This window comes from Myotis yumanensis, unplaced genomic scaffold (genome assembly GCF_028538775.1).
Source record: "Myotis yumanensis isolate MYYU_CA2020_CCGP unplaced genomic scaffold, mMyoYum1.0.hap1 SCAF_10, whole genome shotgun sequence".
Taxonomy (NCBI): domain Eukaryota; kingdom Metazoa; phylum Chordata; class Mammalia; order Chiroptera; family Vespertilionidae; genus Myotis; species Myotis yumanensis.
Genome location: NW_027223761.1, coordinates 56,038,762 through 56,052,258, shown reverse-complemented (window position 1 = coordinate 56,052,258; position 13,497 = coordinate 56,038,762). Strand labels below are relative to the sequence as shown.

Sequence of the window (13,497 nt, the reverse complement as noted above, 5' to 3'; positions counted from 1 at the left end):
CCCACTCCGCTGCACTGGCAGCAGCAGACACCATGAGGAAGCAGGTTTGAATTCTCTTTGATAGAATTTTAAAAAACAACAACACGGATTCTGCAGAAGAGCAGGAAAAAGACCACACATTCTAGGCTATGGCCGCTGGCAGAGAAACCCTAAGTTTAGCCTCAGCCTCTCCATTAATCTTACGTTGCCACCGCTTTGCCTTGGCTCCTCTTATTTCAAGTACCTCAGCAGCTGGCCCTGTGTTCTTTTCATCCCTCTGATTTCTAGCAAAATGGATCGGGAAACTCGGGGACATATGATGGAGGAAGGATGACTTGATCCTACCTAAGAAAAACAGAGGCTGTCCAGTGTTGTGGTAACAATAGTCAAGAAAAACTTGCAACAGAGAGATCCTCCCCATATGAATGGAGTCCACCAATGCAGATGCTCTGTATGGATCAGACCTTTGCCTTCATTGGGAAGATTGTCTTGAGAAGGTGGTTCAGTTTTTTGTGCAGGCTCTCAGGATGACTCCTGGACATGAGAAGGCCTGTGTTGCTTGCAGAAATGCCAAAGCACTTAAACAAAAGAAAGAAGATGGAAATAAAGCCTTTAAAGAAGGAAATTACAAGTTAGCATATGAACTATCCACAGAAGTCCTGGGGATAGAACCCAACAATAATATAAAAACAAATGCTAAACTCTATTGTAATCAGGGTAGGGTTACTCCCAAGCCTAGGAGACTGGATGATGCGATGGAAGACTGCAAAAATGCAGTGAAGCTCCATGACACATAAGAAGAACTCAGGGTTACACAGACACAGGACAGTAGGAAGAAGCAGTGCTGGAACATGAAAAAGTATCAGATGGAGAAAACAGAAGAACACAACTCAAAAGATGCACAGCTGGAACTAAAGAAGAATAAGAGGAAAGATTATTACAAGGTTCTGGGAGTGGACAAGAATGCCGCTGAGGATGAAATCAAGAAAGCTTATTGGAAACGGGCCCTTATGCACCACCCAGATGGGCACAGTGGAGCCAGTGCCCAAGTTTAGAAGGAAAAGTTCAAGGAAGTGGGAGATGCTTTTACCATCCTCTCTGATCCCAGGAAAGAGACTCGCTATGGCAGTGGAAAGGACATGGATGAGGGGGGCATGAATATGGGTGATTTTGGTACAGATAATATCTTCAAGACATTCTTCAATGGTCCTGGGGATTTCAGCTTTGAAGCATCTGGTCCAAGGAATTTCTTTTTTCTTTTTTTTTTAAATATAGTTTATTGATTTTTTACAGAGAAGAAGGGAGAGAGACAGAGTCAGAAACATCGATGAGAGAGAAACATCGATCAGCTGCCTCCTGCACATCTCCTACTGGGGATGTGCCCACAACCCAGGTACATGCCCTTGACCGGAATCGAACCCAGGACCTTTCAGTCCGCAGGCTGACGCTCTATCCACTGAGCCAAACCGGGTTCGGCTTCTTTTTTCAATTTGGCTAATGAAAGGAAACAATCCATAACCCAGAAAATGCAGACTTGCTCCGTTTAACCCTGAGTGTGGACACAGTTCACCACCTCCCTTCATCATGTCTCCATGTGCTTAGAGCAGTTCATTTTCTCAGTTGGATGCCTGTGTCTGTGAGGAAAGGGAGCAAGTGCCCAAGACTGCAGGTAGGAGAGAGGTGGGGGGAGGGAGGGTTGGACAAGAAGGCAGCTTGTGAATTTTTGTTTCATTGTTTATTTTTATTTAAAAAGAAACAAAATTAAGAGAATAAAATGTTTATTTTTATTTTCTGGTAAAAAAACACAAAACCAAACCAAAAAAAAAACACCCCACCAAATATCCAGTTATCGCATATAATTTATTTCTTTGCATATATTAACATGAAATTACAGATAATTTTTTACCAGGAAACTTGTTTTCATATTATGCATTATGGCCATCTTTCTCTGTATTTAAAGTTATATGTTACTATTTTTGAAAAACCTCCAAAAATATCTTACAGTATGGATTTTCCTAAATTTACTTAATTAGCCCTTATTACTAAACATTTCACTCTGGTAAGCAATGCTATAATGAACCAATAACCCATACAGTTGCAGAGTTAAAGCACATGTACTTAAAAATTTTTATTGATATGTTCAAATTGCTCTTTAAAGGGGCTATTTCCATTGTTGTACCTACTTATCCACATTTTCACCCAAAGTGCATATGCTCAAACTATTAATTTTCATCAATCTTGTAGGCAAAACAGTCTCATTTTAATATGCATTTTGAGTTAATTGGTAAGAATTGAAATATTTTTACTTCACTTAAGCTGCTAATTCATGTCTCTGGGGAGCTGCTAATTCATGTCTCTGAGTCATTTTTCTATTGCATTTTCTTTCCTTTGAATGAAGAATATATATTTGTCAAAAGAGAGATTGACAGAGCTGACAAAAAAAAAGGAAGATTGAAATGCAATCAGTGATGAGCCTGTTAAATTTGAGTCTTTTCCCTAAATTTAAGTATTTTCCCTGGGAGAAATAAATTATTTACAACTGTGTAGAGAAGAAAAGCCCTGAAGGGAGAGGAAAGAGTGAGATTCAAACTTGACAATTACAGCAAGAGCTAGCTTTGCCCTGATTCTTTCCCCATAAGCAGAGAAAACCCTCAGCTCCTGAAAACAGGTATCTTAGCCAAAAAGCAGCAAGGAGGGTGAGGCAGGGCCCTCAGATTTCCAGAGGAAAGCTGCTGCTAAGGCTTCAGATACTTCAGCTTGAGATGTCAGGTCATCCATTCAGCAGGTAATAAGTTGCCCTGACTGAGCTTATAGTAAAGCTGGAGAGAAAGGCAGTTGGAGTTCTTCTCCTTCCTTGTCTTCAGTGGAGGTTAAGGAAAAAAGGCAGGTGAATAATGAGGAGCAAAGGTGGACAGGAATGAGTATACTAACTGATCAATTTTGAGAAACTCCTGTCGTCAGAATGGGGAGACAGAGAGGCAGGGCGAGTGAATGTGTGTTTGGTAAGTTTTCAAACATTTTTTTAAAATCCTCACCCAAAGACATGACTATATATATAAAAGCCAAGTGATCAGTACAATGGAATGACTGAACCAATTGCAATAACTGGTCACTATGACATACACTGCGGCGGCCAACCGCCCCAATCAGGGCCCCCATTGGCCCCCCCCAACCTCTCATAGCCCCTCCCCCAATCAGCCCTCCCATCAGGGGCAGGGCCGGCCAACCTCCTGCAACCCCCTCCCCCCCACTGGTCTGGCCTGATTGGCTCCCATCAGGGTGGGCCGGCTGGACCCCACCTGTGCACAAATTCGTATATATATAATTTTAGAGAGAGAGGAAGGGAGAGAAAGAGAGAAACATTGATGTGAGAAACATTGATTGGTTCCCTCCTCTACTCACCCTGACCAGGATTGAACAGGCAACCCAGGTATGTGCCCTGACCAGTAATCAAGCCCATGAAACACTCCAACCAACTGAGCCACCCAGCCAGGGCTATCAAAACAATTTTTATGAAGCATAACAACTTATTATTCTTTGACCTATTAATCTTTTATAATTAACTCGTGTCTCGGTGCATGGATTTGTGCACATTGAAAGGAAATTAATTAGAAGAAATATTTTAATATCGCTATTCGCATCTTGCTAATGAAAAGAAAATAGGATTCTATCAAGTCTCCTATCTACCTACTCCAGGACTTCTGTGAGGATCAAACGAGATGAGTCACAGGAAAATGCTTAACAAACATTTGGTTAAACTATAAAATGTTTGCACCTGGCTATAAAGCAAGCCGCATTTCTGGGCTGAAGAAACTCTATGGAGGCTAGTAGCGGAGAGGAAGCCAGGTATTGCTATGTGATGTCATTACCAAGTGCCCACAGCAACTATTTCTGGGCTGGGCTGGTCTGGGCTGTGGGCCAAATTTTGTGCCATGGGGTCTTGGCAGCATTGGCTGCAATTTGGTGGGGTGCCGCTCCAGGGGGGTGTCCCACTTGGGGGAAGCCGAGTATTGGTTTGTCAGCACCAGGTCCATGGTGCCTCCCTTGATCACCTCATCCCATTCCAGAGATGCTGATGGTTTTATTCAAGGAATAGACAATTCTTATAACAACATTAGTCTACTTAGCTTTATTAACTTGTCAGAAATGCCAGTAGATCCTTGGTGTGTTCCATGTTTGAAGAAATAGCCTATTTCTGCCGATCCCTAAAAATGTGAAATGTTTTATAAATCCCAACCTAAAATAAATTTCTAAATTTAAAATTTAAAACTAGTTTCAGCATATCACAACTAATGGAGCAAACAATCCAATTCCTCACTTTAGGAGAAAACTGATCAAGATTCAAATGACTTCAAATCCTTCCCCCTAAGCGTTCTACTCTTCTCTTTCAAAACTCTTTATTTGTGTAAGAAAAGATGAAGCTAGGGAGAAAGATAAGTAAAAGGGAAATTAGTGCTGGGTTGGGTGGCCTATGTATTCTGACTGTGCAAGTGAGAGCAGCTACAGATCCATTTCCTCTTTTCTTGGGGCCAGTTCAGGTCAGTTTATTGTTCCCCTGAATCATTGATTACCCCACCTTCCAGACCCGCTCAGCCCCTCTCACATCCCCAGTACACCTCCCCCCTCGTGAGCCATGGGATCTATTTGGGTGGTAGTTGCTCTTATTTTGAAACAAAGGAAGTTAAAAACGACTCTGCTCCCCAAAGGGCGAATCTTTTCTTGTGGTTTTGTGAGCTCTGCCAAACTATTTGGCTTCCTGACTTTCAAGCTTTCTCTAGTGAAAGAGACACATTTGTTCAATAATATAAATGCTGCCTGGACTGTTAGTTTTCCAAGGGATAATTTGTAGAGGGAAGTAGAGGCTCATGATAATGTTGGATTTTTCAGGTCATGGTGAATAGCAAGTTTTCCCTTTATTTTTATACAATAAAAAGTTGAGTGCATGAGGCATGTCGCATCGTGCAAGAGAGTGTGGGGACTGAACACTGACCTAGATTGAACACTGACACCATTACTTAGAAGCTGTGGGCTATCTGCAAGATGATAAACTGCACGTTATTATACCTATCTTGGGGTGTTTTTTTTTTTTTGAGGATTTTTTTAAAAGTAAAATTTTCGCAGAAGTAACGCAAAGTACCTGCAGTAGTAGTGGGTGCTTTCCTCTTTTTGTTGAAATTCAAATAACCAAATTTCAGATGACTGGAATTTGGGTAACTCTTTATGCAATAGAATTATCGTTCCTAAATCTAATTCAGAGACTTTCGTGTTTGTAAAATACTCTTTCTTGAGTGTTTGTTCTAAGCCACATTTGATTAACCCTGAAGTGTTAAGGCAGACCCAATGTGGCAGAGTGACTTGTTACAGCTACATAGTAATTACGTTTGGCCTGAAATTCAGTTTTCTTGATTTTTAAAGATGATGCATAGTAGTTCTTTCTATGTTTTCTAATGTAAAATAACCACTTTAAATAATTTGTAAATGTCACTGACAACCTCCATATCACCTCTTCTTAGCACTGCTTTTAGAGTTAGTTGCCAAGGAACATGCATGCCTAAATATTTCTATATATTGCTTAACACAAATTTGTTATATTGATCACAACAGACTCTAATAATATATATGGAAAAGAGCCATGCATATGATTGAGACAAATTACCTATTTATATCTGTTTTGATGCATTTTGCTCCCTATATCCCATAAAACTTCTTATGTTCTATATTTAGAAATATTTAGATATACAGTTATTCAGTTTTTCTCTTCTTTCCTCTTCTTTTCTTTTCTCTTCTTTTCTTCTCTTTCTTTCTTTCTTTCCCAAAAGAACTGTGAGTTTCTTGAACTCAGGGAGGGCAGGTTCTTAGCCAAAGGTTGATGTTTACATTGTTTCAGTTCCCCTTTTCTCTTTCCTAACTCAGGAAACCTCCCACACTGAAGGGCCCTCATGCTATGATGGTCCCTCTGGGCTTTCTCCAAATCTGAATCCCTCTTTCACCCAAGAAAAATAAGAGAGGAAACACAAGCTTTTAAAGGGGTAGCTATAACCTTGCTAGCTCCTGATTGGTCCTTTCAAAGAATTCTGCCATAGCAACATCCTTGGGATTGGTTTATACGCCTTACCACCTTGTGATTGGTTAGCTGCTAATGTTTGGTCTTTAACACTAGTGCTCTTTCCACAATAGAACAATTAGAGCATGTACTTTGTATAATATCTTAAAACTTGATAAAATCATTTTAGATCTCCATGGGAAAGTAATAAGCGGCATATATATTTTTTAACTTTCTAATTTCCTAGCCTATGTTTACATGTTTATGTACCTGTCTCCAAAATCCCAGCTATGTTTCTGTTTTAGAATATGTCTATGGAATTAACATGTACATAGAAAAAGGCTAATTGAATTTCATTTTTAAATCTATTTATAGAGGTCTTTCCGCACACAGCTATATACTAGATTACTTGACTTGATTAATTTAACTATGTACTATTGAGATTAAAACTGGACAAGTTCTTTCAAATACAGTGATTTGTATTTGGTTTTGTTCACTAATTTATGGGTTGTCTTTCCTCTTACATGTAGAATAATAAAATCTTAGAATTTATAGACTTAACCAGGAGTCGCCAAACGGTGGTCCGCGAGGTCCAAAAGGTTGGTGACTGCTGGTTTAGATAACCAACTAGTCTTGGAATGACACTTAATAGAAACTGTGGAAAAAAGAATAATAGAAACCAGAGCCCAGATAAGTTATTATAGCTAATTAGTGGCAGAAACTTCCCTAGATTGGCTAACACTTAAGAGGAGGTAGCCAACTTTCCATTACCACAAAATAGTGCATATCATCTGCTCATTATAATAATCTCTGCTAAGCCAATTTTAAGAATTATTAGCATTAGCAGTAAGAATAATACAAAAATAAAAGAGGCAGGGTAGGGCAGGGACAGTTCTCTATGGCATTCCTACACATCTTGTGTTAGATAGAATACCTTTTCAAGATTGTTCTTATTGCTAAAAGCCTTGAAAGCTAGAATTAATGTCTTCCTACAGGTCAAAGGATAGATTGCTGATCAAGATAGTAAAGGTGAGGTTTCCCTCTTCTTCCTGGAGATATTCCAAGGCAATAAAGATAATATCTTTCTCCAAAGGGTAAGGCCAGGGCCAGGGCGAGGCTGATTTGCAGTAACTTCTGTATAAGATCAGGATATCTCATCTGAGAGTCAGATCAGGATATCCTGACCTGAGAGTTCCTCAGTTGTGATCCAGGCCCTGATTTGAGCAGTATTTACCTGGGCCTGCCTTGCTTCCTGCTTCTTCTATTCATGTTATAAAATAAATTATATCATAACACAAATGTTTTCTCATACTACCATTAACTCTTCAGAAACAAAAACTTTTATAGCTGTGGATATGTCATAATTTGCATACACCATTTTTTCTCATTCTGTATAGTTATTTATTTTTTTAATTTTCTCTATTTCAAATATACTCTAATATATGTTTCTTAAAGTTTTTTTAGGTATCTCATATGCTTTTCAGTGGGATAGATATTCCGTCAAAGACTCAATATTTGAGTGAAAGGCTAGAAATATTTTTTGAGGCTCTTATTTCATATTACCAAATACTTTCCAAAAAATAAGTACCAATTTATGTTCTGACTAGCCATGTCACAATGTGTTTTCATAACTACTATCTTTCATTTCTTCCCCATCACTCATCATGTTGGCTTTTTTGAGCTCTTTACAGTTCCTCAAATTCCTCCAGCCTTTGCATAACTTCTTCCTTATAATGTTCTTGATATACAGGACTCTTACCCTGCAGATCTCAGCTTAAATGTCACTTCCTCAGAGCGTTCTTCCCTGACTTGCCAAACTACCATACATTACCACCACCTTTGTGATACTCACCCATGTGTAAGTGTTTAATATTTTTATTCCTGGCTTAAATTTAAGCTGCACGAAAACAGAGATCTCATTTAGCATGCTCTTCAATGATTACCTGGTGCTAGAACAGAGCTTGACAAACAGTAAACACTTAATTTCTTGAGTGATTGTATTTTTTCAAAATTACAACAATCTAGTGAGGTTGATAGGGCAATTATTCCTAATAATGACAAGGTAGGAATCACAGAGATAGTTTCAGTTGAGCAAGATATTGAAAACCTATTTGAAGAAATAATGACAGAAAACTTCCCCTACCTGGTGAAAGAAATAGACTTACAAGTCCAGGATGTGCAGAGAACCCCAAACAAAAGGAATCCAAAGAGGACCACACCAAGACACATCATAATTAAAATGCCAAGAGCAAAAGACAAAGAGAGAGTCTTAAAATGCCAAGAGCAAAAGACAAAGAGAGAGTCTTAAAAGCAGCAAGAGAAAAACAGTTAGTTATCTACAAGGGAGTACCCATACGACAGTCAGCTGATTTCTCAACAGAAACTATGCAGGCCAGAAGGGAGTGGCAAGAAATATTCAAAATGATGAATAGCAAGAACCTACAACCAAGATTACTTTATCCAGCAAAGCTATCATTCAGAATTGAAGGTCAGATAAAGAGCTTCACGGATAAGAAAAAGCTAGAGGAGTTCATCACCACCAAACCAGTATTATATGAAATGCTGAAAGGCATCCTTTAAGAAGATAAATAATTTGATGAACAGAATAAACTGCTGAATATAATAGAATCAGCGACATAGAAAGGGAGTGGACTGACAATTCTCAGGGGGGAAGGGGTGTGGGGGGTGCGGGAAGAGACTGGACAAAAATCATACACCTATGGATGAGGACAGTGGCAGCGGTAAGGGCAGAAGGTGCGGTGGGAATTGGGTGGAGGGGAGCTATGGGGGGGAAAAAGAAGAATAACTGTAATAATCTGAGCAATAAAGATTTAATTTAAAAAAAAAGTATTCAGCCAATACCTAAGGCAGTCTGGACACCTTGCAGCTATTCTCATTGCCTGCCTATGTCTTGAACAAGTAGATGCCCAATAAACATCTGTTAAATTACCGAGTGAACCCTCCCCCGAATCTGACACCAATATTTCCAGCTTATTACTAGACATCTCTACTTTAATATCCCATAGGTACTTCATATACATGTCTCCATTTGTTTTTATTTTCTTCCCAAACACCTACTCTATTATAATTTCCTCTTGCTTAGTGGCTGCAACACTAGTGATCTATAATAATAAAACTGGAATATGCTAATTAGACCAGACATCCAGGACGAAGTCAGGGCTTCGAGGGAAACCCGGGTCCCAGGTGCCAGAGGGAAGCTGGTGCCAGCAGCCAGGGGAAGGAAGGCCTATTCTTACATGAATTTTGTGCATCGGGGCTCTAGTGTGTTGAATAAATATTTATTGAATAAATACAGTTTTGTGGTTAAAGAAGCATTATACTTCCTTTATTATCTATGGATGATCATTTATTCAAAATATCTGCCTTGAGGCTGCAGGCTTAGATAGAATTTTCAGAGGAAAGGGTTATTGTGGGAAATATATGAATAGGCAGAAAGCATGTTTCAAAGGAGATACAATATATGTACATGGAAATACAACAAATAATACAGCGAGTAAATTACTAAGAACAAATGATTAAATAACTAAGAAGTTTTTTAGAAGGAAATTACATTGAGGTAGTTCAATCACTTTTTCAGAAGTAAAAGATGTAATAGACAAAAAACTAAGTATAGAAAGACTTATTTCAGTCACACTGAGTATATATCAAAGTTCTCTTGAAAAGAGAAAATGTAATTTTTATATGTTTATTTTATCAAACTGAACCATAAATTTTACCACAAAATAAAAGGTGAATGGCCCTAGCTAGTTTGGCTCAGTGGATAGAGTGTTGGCCTGTGGACTGAAGGGTACCAGGTTCGATTCTGGTCAAGGGCACATGCCTGGGGTTGTGGGCTGGATCCCCAGTAGGGGGTGTGCAGGAGGCAGCCAATCAGTGGTTCTCCCTTATCATTGCTGTTTCAATCTCTCTCTTCTTCTCCCTTCCTCTCTGAAATCAATAAAAATATATGTTTTATAAAAGGTGACTGGATAAAGAAGGTGAAGGAAATAGCTAAAGAACATATATGGATACTCCATGAACATGCACAATAATTTATTTGGTAAAGGCCAAGGAAAGGGGAAGTAGGGGAGGAGGGAGGACTCCTACAATAATGTCAGCTGATATTTTACAGGCCATATTCTTAGAACATAATTTAATAAAATACCTGTCAATATAAGAAACACTCAAACCTGTAGAGAGAATTTTTGTGAATTTGAGTCAAATTGACAACAATTGTCAGGAAGCAAAGTCCTAACAAATTGAGAAAATGCTCCAAAGAATGGCAGTTTTGCCTAGAGCAGTGGTTCTCAACCTTCCTAATGCCACGACCCTTTAATACAGTTCCTCATGTTTGGTGACTCCCAACCATAAAATTATTTTCATTGCTACTTCATAACTGTAATTTTGCTACTGTTATGAATCGTAAATATCTGATATGCAGGATGTATTTTCATTGTTACAAATTGAACATAATTAAAGCATAGTGATTAATCACAAAAACAATACGTAATTATATATGTGTTTTCCGATGGTCTTAGGCAACCCCTGTCAAAGGGTCGTTCGACCCCCAAAGGGGTCACGACCCACAGGTTGAGAACCACTGGTCTAGCGGGTTGAGGGGGGCAGGTAGATTGTGAAGGGCTGGGTGCAGAGATGTGGTGGGAGAGGACAGTTGACTGGACCTGGTGAGAGAGAGGTTATCTTTATTAGGGCATAGATTGAGATTGAGGAGAATTTCCTCCTTCTGGGAGAAATCAATATGTACATGCTAAGATTCTAAGAAATCTCTGCCTAAAGGTTATATGGGAGCAGATGGAATGAGTAGGAAATGGTGAGTGTCTGTAAAGGATCTAGTTGAAAGGTAATAGGTTGAGATTTTGAAAACTGTTACAGGTTGGTTTTTTCTTGACCCCAACCATTTGAATAGTTTCAGAACTCTGGGGAGGGGACACAGAAAGGTTGTTGGGGATTAGGGACTGAGAGGGTGACCCCAGTGTCAATGAGAACTTTGACTAAATAAGTCTCTAGGTGATTAACTCTTAAAAGGGGAAAAGTCCCCATTCAATCCCTGGAACATCTCATCCCTGATCTTGTTTAATAACTTTGGATCAGACTGCCTTATCCAGATTCAGTTGGAGCCATCACTTATATTTGAGGCAATCCCTTTTAAAATGTCCAGGTTTTTGCAAAAGAAACAAGAGGCAGGGTTTTGATCTGGTGTCTGGGGAGAAGTGGGGGTAGGGGAATTATTTAATTGTTGACTTTACGAGTTTAGCCATTTTTTCCTGCAAGTCTAAGATTCTGGTACTTTGAATTTCTTTGTTTTTTTCGGTAATCTTCTCTAGTGGTTGGCTAGTGAGGCAATTTCATGGGGTCTTTTTGCATTCCAAGTGAGGTCATGTTGTTTTAAAAATGTACCAAGGGCCTCATAAAGACCCACAATGAAGCTGGGATTGAATAAGTTCATAGTTTAGTCATTAAGGTTCTTCAGTTCCAGAATCTTGCTGGAAAGTTTGCTCAAAATAATTGAAATAATCTAAGATGGATTCATTCTTCCCTAGTATGTCTTGACGAACAGCTTTTCAATTTATTTGCCTGGGGGAAATTGGGGGAATGGCTTTTAATAAATTTTGTGCCTGTTTCTGTAAGGCACTTAAGCCTGTGGCACCAGGAGTTTAAATTCTTGCATGGGGAGGCTCCAACCTGTGGACTCATCCATTCTCTAGCTAGGACCTTGCCAACCGACATGTGGGTGAGTTGATGTAGATTGGAGAGACTTGGCTGATAAGCATTAATGATGAGACTAAATGGGTGTTCGAATTTAAAGGAATTAGTTTTGGGGTTTGGGAAATCCTTCACAATGGCGAAAAGTTCTGCTGTAGTCCCAAGAGTCAAAGAGACAGTTTCAACTCCTTGGGAGTTATCTAAAACTTTAAAATGATTTTCTGAAGAATAAGAAGGGAGTTCAGGAGAGAGGGCTAGGTGGGGGAAGCCTAAAAAGGAACTGAGGGACTGTGAAATTTCAGAGGATTCTGAAAGTCAAGGAGGAGGATCTTTTGCACAAGTCTTTTCTTCTCATTTCTAGAGGCATTTATGAAGTTTAAAATTATTCTCTTGGAGAGCAGCAGCAATTGACTCCTGGTTTCATTTTCAGGCCTTGAAACATCAATTAAAGAGAGCCTCCCATTGTCTTTGGTGGGTTCGAAAACCTCAGCATTGGAGCTGAGATAGATAAGCTAATTGGAAAATTTCAAAAGGCCAAGAAAATTTTAAGTCATCCGGTGTAATTTTTGACCAGGGATTAAGCCAATTGCAACTATTTGGAGTTAAGTTTTAACCAAGAGTTTTGACCAAGAGCCTGGCATCAGCAACCATGGTATGGTGATTAAATGACCATCGGATGCAGTATTTGAGATATAACTCACTGAAATTGTTATTGGTGCGGTGCGCTCCATGTCCCCACTTGTTGCTAGTGGATGCAGGCTTCTTGGGATGACACAAGAAAAGGAATTTTCTGAGACTCACATGGGAAAATGAGTGATAGGGCTTTTGGGGTGCCACAGAGAAAATAATTTCCTGAGGCCCCTTCAAGACAATGAGGGATTGTAGAAAACTTCATTTCTGTGGAATTCAACCCCTGAGTTTCCCAGGTCCCATTCCCCTCCATCCCTCCAAGGAAAAAGTCCAGCTGTGACTTCAGCAGACTAGAATTCAAGCTATTGCCGGGAGTCACCACTCCATATTTGCACGGTCCAATCTAGTATCAGGCTAGCTTAGCTTGTGTTCCCAGCTGTAGTCCATTGCAGGTGGGAGCTACATGGTCATGGGCGATGCTGCTTCTAGGCCAGTGATGGCGAACCTATGACACGCATGTCAGAGGTGACACATGAACTCATTTTTTTGGTTGATTTTTCTTTGCTAAATGGCATTTAAATATATAAAATAAATATCAAACATATAAATCTTTGTTTTACTATGGTTGCAAAGATCAAAAAATTTCTATATGTGACACGGCACCAGAGTTAAGTTAGCGTTTTTCAAAATGCTGACACGCTGAGCTCAAAAGGTTTGTCATCACTGTTCTAGGCCCACATGACTATGGAGGGAATACAGGTGAATGCAAGAAAGCAGGAGCAAAGCCAGAGGAACAAGAGAGAGAGAATTCCTTTGCCTAAGATTTTAAACTTAAAAAATTTTACATACTTGCAGTGAATGGACTGGTGATTCCCTGGGGAGTGTGAAATGGCAGCTTACTGGTAAAGCTGCCCAGATGACTAGATTTATAATGTTTGGCCCTTTTTTCTTCTTTTTTTACTATTAATATTAATAACTAGCTAATTACAATTCTAACAAAGTCATTTCTGTTATCAGAGGAAAATACCTGCCATTTTTACATTTTATTTTACTTTTTAAAATTGATTTTTTTCTATTTTTTATTTTTTAAATATACTTTTATTGATTTCAGAGAGGAAGGG

At 39.2% G+C, this 13,497-nt stretch overlaps 1 pseudogene; it reads left to right on the top strand.

Annotated features, from left to right (window-relative positions):
- Positions 1–404: 404 nt before the first annotated feature.
- Positions 405–1,262, top strand: LOC139018466 (dnaJ homolog subfamily C member 7 pseudogene; annotated as a pseudogene).
- The last annotated feature ends 12,235 nt before the right edge of the window (positions 1,263–13,497 follow it).